Source organism: Pinus tabuliformis, chromosome 1_2 (genome assembly GCF_031772625.1).
Source record: "Pinus tabuliformis cultivar Carrire ecotype Pingquan chromosome 1_2, CPIR1, whole genome shotgun sequence".
Lineage (NCBI taxonomy): Eukaryota > Viridiplantae > Streptophyta > Pinopsida > Pinales > Pinaceae > Pinus > Pinus tabuliformis.
In genome coordinates this window covers 614,801,143-614,807,142 of record NC_142298.1, presented here as the reverse complement: position 1 = coordinate 614,807,142, position 6,000 = coordinate 614,801,143, and positions in this window count along the sequence as shown.

The window sequence follows — 6,000 nt, the reverse complement described above, 5'->3', positions numbered from 1 at the left end:
TAAATTCCTGCAGGATTTTAGAGAAATGAGACCCCATTTTAGAAATAATTAAATTATAATTTTATTTTAAATTATTATTATTATATTAATTATTTGTACAAGTTATATATATATATATATATATATATATATATATATATATATATATATATATATATATTTAAATATATATATATATATATATATATATATATATATATATATATATTTAAATCATAAAGATTTACTCCATTTTATTATTAATATTGCTAAGTTATAATACATTAACAATAAATTATCAAAAATAATTAAATTATAATTTTATCTTAAATTATTATTATTATATTAATTAAAAAAATTAGTATAAGTTAAATATATATATATATACATTTAAATCATAGAGATTTAACTCATTTTTTTTTATGAACATTAATAACTTATAATAGATTATGTTACAATACTATGGTTTAATAATACCGCATGCTAAAAAAAACCATAATATTTTATACATTTTATTTTAATTTAATTTAATGACATTTTTTAATTAAATTGAAAAATAAAAAAGATGTAACTTTGTTTAAGATAATCTACATCTTAAATGGCAATCTATCAAGTGTAGTTCATGACACAAGACTCTCTTTTGGATGCAAAACTTGAAAAAATGTTTGAACCTCAAGAGATTTGATCAAAATTGATAAATCCAAATTAACATTGATCTACCACACACACACACACACATATATATATATATATAAAACACTGATCTACCACACACACACACACACATATATATATATATATTATTCAAACCATTTTATATATATATATATATATATATATATATATATAGATATATATATTATTCAAACCATTTTATTTAAGTGATTATAATATTTATATTATAATATACTATAATTTATTATACTAATAGATTAATTCTATTTTCATAATATATTAAATATAATTTTAAATTTTACTCACATTTGTAAAATTAAAAAGTTATATTTCTTGAATAATTATAATATATAAATTATTAAGTTTATGAAAATTCATTAGGAAAAATATATATTGTCTAAGCCTAGAGTTTGAAATTCATTGTGAGTTAAAATTTTTACATAAGATCCCAACATCTTTTCCATATTGGATTTGAGTGTGACCATATAAATTAAATAAGTGTTAAAAACACTTATCTCATGATACATCTCACATTAGCAAAATTTATAAAAAAATATACACAAATTAGTTAACTTATACTTCATTTTAAAATATGGTTATTATTGAATCAACATGGTGACCGCAGCGACACGAAGACACCCCGCACTGGTAGTAATTCACGGAATCTTGGCTCTTGGAGAGGTGGTGGGCGCAGGAGGGCTCAGGAAGCTACAAACGATGGCCGCTGTGATGCCCCGGACCCACAGGGATTGCAGTACTGTAGGTTGGAAAACTGCCGAGACCTAATCCAATCGTTGGTGGACCGGGTAGATGCGACATAACGAATTAATCGAGAAAAGCATGATGAGATGATGGCTACACTAGAACACATGCATTATTTCCAGTGCCAGGTCAAGGAGTGAGTGGTGGTAGTCTGGTGGGGACAAAACCATCTAGCGGAGAAAGTGGAATAGCTGGAGAATTGGATGGCACACTTTGAAGGGCACGTTCAGTGCACCTTCCTTCCTCCACCTCCTCCAAGAACTGCTCCACACAACCCAACTTCAGTCACCTCAGACGACTAGTATGTCCTCCAGTGAGACCACATGCTTTTTGATGTCTCGGATGTATATATTTTTTTGTGAATGAATAGAACGTTGACTATATATATATATATATATATATATATATATATATCTATTATTATCATTATTATTAATAAAGAAATAGTATATGAGTGAAATATATATACATTTCGATTGTGAAACAGTAGACAGATATTCCGCGACTCGCGATTACAGAGAACTGTGATTGACCTAGCCCCTGCGCCGCCCCGTGCTGGCTCTGCGAGCTGTAGCTGCGGATCTTGGCAGCCATGCCCAGTGAAGGGGAGGCGGATCCTCCCCCCCTCCCTCCAGAAGTTTTAGAATTTCAAAAAATTATTGATGCATGCAAAAAACGCCCACCATCTGCTCAACAACAGAAATTCGTTAAGAGAAAAGAATACATTCCCTCGGTGGCCCTCCCTGAGGAAGAAACCTGCCGCTCAGCTCTGAATCTAGCTGACAGAGGGCTCATAGGGCAGTTTACCGGTCTCTGGCCTTCGCCCAAATCTGTAGAAAACTGGATCAAGAGAAACTGGACCCCTCTGATCAAGGAGGGAATTAAATCTTATTTTGTAGGTAAAGGTTTCTTTGTATTTGTCTTTGAAACAGCAGAAGATCGAAGTCTTATCTTCAGGAACGGGCCATACTTCATGGGGCCACAGGGACTATATTTAAACAAATGGTCTCCAGATTTCGACCCGACCCAAGATGTTCCTTCTGCGGTTCCAGTTTGGGTGCGGCTTCCCCATCTTCCCCTGCACTGCTGGAGTCAGAAATCTCTCCAAATCATCGGCAACTCCCTCGGCAAATACATTGATCAGGCCGCAAGGAAAGACCAATATTCCTGTGCTCGAATATGTGTGGAAGTAGATCTGGAAGAAGGCCTACCCGAAGCAATAAAACTTACCGTGGCAGGATGGTCACATATCCAAGAGCTGGATTACGAGCAGATCCCCTTCAAATGCAGACACTGCCATGACTATGGCCACTTTGCAAAAAATTGCAAGAAAAAAACGGAAGATCAGAGCCACCCCCACAAAGGAGATCAATGGACTACAATTCAGAAAACGGGTCATACAAAAGCAACAGGGAAATCAGCCACAAAAGGGAATGATCAAGGAAAAGCTAGCAAAGAAATTGAAACACAACAGCAACCGTATGAGATCCCAAGCACTGAAGAAGCCTCTCCATCAGAACCCCCAGAAACGGATATGAACAATCCAGCACAGGTCGAAGATCCACAGACAAATACAGAGCGTGGCGGAGAGGCATCGCCCGGCTCTCCTCAGGACAGCCCCTCCAGGCTTTCATATGCAGATATAATAAAGAAGAAAAAATTGCCAGATCCACCGGACTCCTCAGATGAAGAGACCTATGAGAGACCCTCAAAGAAAGCAGGCAGGAAGACCCACAAAGCAGCCAGGGAGGAGGAGGCAGAGCGACTCAAAATGCAAGGGAGCCAGTCCACAATAGAGATGACTATAGGACGAAATACTAGAGGAAGATCCATCAAGGGAGGAATCCCAAACCCCTCGCCAGGTAAATAATGCGTATAGTCTCTTGGAACTGTAGAGGTCTGGGGACCCAACCAAAAATTGAAGCCGTCAAAGATCTGATGAAAATAGAACCCTCAGACATCCTCTTGCTCCAAGAGACCAAAATCGATGGGCGAGCCCTCAAGGATATCAGCAAATCTAAATGGAAGAAGAACGATGGCATAGCAGTCAGCTCAAGGGGAACCTCGGGGGGAGTTGCAACTCTCTGGTCGAAAGATCAGTTCCACCTATCAAACTTCCATGAGACCCAGCACTGGATCTTCACGGAGCTCAAGCATCTAGAAAGTAAGTTAACTATAGCTTTATTCAATTTATATGTTCCAGTAAATTATGTAGAAAAAAGAGATTGTTGGAATACTCTTTCAGCCTTCTTAGATCAACACCCCCTAAACAACATTGTCCTGGGAGGAGATCTCAACTTAGTCATGAAGCCAAAAGAAAAAAGGGGGGGAAACAGCAGCAGAGATCAGTTGCTCCCATTGGTAGAGGAAATAATGCAGCAGAGGGATCTACTCGATTTTGCCCCGGTGAGAGGCAAATATACTTGGACCAACAACAGATCTGGGTCTGACCACATCGCTGCCCGGCTGGACAGATTTCTAATTCAAAGTTCCCTGCTGATGGAAAAGATTCTCATATCAACAAAAATTCTCCCCAAGCTCTCCTCGGATCACAAGCCAATCCAACTCCTTTTGGCTCCCGAAGAAGATCTTGGCCCCATTCCGTTCAAATTCAGTCCTCTTTGGATTGAAAAAGCAGGGTTCAAGGACACGATCCAATCAGCTTGGGATATCCCCATCAACGGATCCCCAAGTTTTGTTTGGGAGCAAAAATTAAAAGCCACCAAAAAAGCTCTAAAAGAGTGGCTAAGGAAAATACATAACCCCACCAGCCAGCAGAGAAAACTCGATGTTCAGCAGCTAGAAACCTTGCAAATTGATATGGAAGGGCTCAACATTACCCCGGAAATTTTAAATAAAGAAGCGGCCTTCCAAAGAAACATCCACCAATCCTGCAGAAGGGAAGAAGAGCATTGGAGACTTAAATCTCGCAGCCTCTGGCTAAAGGCAGGAGATCGAAATACTGCCTTTTTCCACCGACAATACAAAGCCCGCCTATCTCGGAATCATATCACTGAGATTAAAAATGAAGAAGGGCAGATCTATAATAAATTTGATCAAATAAAAATTGCAGCTGAAAACCATTTCAAAAATCTATATGGCACAAGGCACGAAGGAAGCAAAGAAGACATTGAGGATCTTCTCTCTCATATTCCCCACCTCATCACCCATGAAGACAATCAGGCTTTACTGAAACCAGTTTCTGAAGAAGAAATCATCAAGGTTATTTGGGCAATGGAACCAGATAAGGCCCCTGGGCCAGATGGTTTTACAATACATTTCTTCAAAGTCTGCTGGGACATCATCAAAATAGACTTGCTGAAAATGATACAAGGTTTCTTTGGGAAAGCCAAGATTGGGGGAGGCACCAACTCCACCTTTCTCGCCCTGATACCAAAAGAGGCCAACCCGGAAACATTCAACAGGTTTAGGCCCATCTCCCTATGCAATGCCTCCTATAAAATTCTGTCCAAGATTCTGGCAAATAGAATTAAACCCCTTCTGGACAAGCTGATATCCAATGCCCAAGGGGGTTTTGTCAAAGGCAGACATATCTTGGACAATATCATCCAAGTGCAGGAAGCCATCCATTCCAGCAAACAGAGGAAAGAGAAGGGGATGCTGATCAAGCTTGATATGGCTAACGCATTCGATAGAGTCAACCATTCCTTTCTTCTCAAAGTCCTACAATCCTTTGGCTTTCCTCCTCAGTTCATCAACCTTATCAAAGCTTGCATCTCATGCCCCTGGATCGCCCCCATGGTTAATGGACGCCCAACATCCTTCTTTCAAGCTCAGCGCGGATTAAGGCAAGGCTGTCCTCTCTCACCTTTCTTGTACATTCTCATGGCAGATTCCCTTAGCAGGAAGCTGGCCGCGGAAATGAATACAGGAGATCTCCCAGGAATCCGAATCGCAAATGATCTAAACCCAATAAATCATGCTTTATTTGCAGATGACTCCATTCTTCTAGGAGGAGCCTCTACTAACATCGCAGCTAATTTCAACGCTGTTTTAAAATGTTACTGTAGAGCTTCAGGAGCCGTTATAAATAACAGAAAGAGCTCGATCTTCGGATGGAATGTGAGCCAACATATTCTCAATAATATAGCCCGGATCTTTGGATTTGAGTGCTTCGCACATTGGGACAGCATCAAATATCTTGGCTTACCCCTTACAACCGGAGTCAATAACAGATCTTTGTGGCACGGCATCATAAGCAAAATTAAAGACAAGATCACTTCCTGGGGAGGTTATTGGCTAACCAAGGGAGGAAAAATTATCCTTCTTAAATCCGTCTTATCTGCTCTTCCCATATATCAAGCCTCCTTTCTTCTGGCCCCGAAACACATTACGGATCAGATCTCCTGTCTTCTACGAGACTTCCTCTGGAAAGGAGGCAGAGGCAATCACAATAAAATTCATCTGGCAAACTGGGATCTAGTCAAGCGGCCAACCCTCGATGGTGGGCTCCAGATCAGAGATCCTGCTCTCTCTAATCTGCTACTTGGATGCAAGCTTCTGTGGAAAATATACTCAGATCCTTCACACCAGGTCAGTGAAATGCTCATCTCAAAATACGCG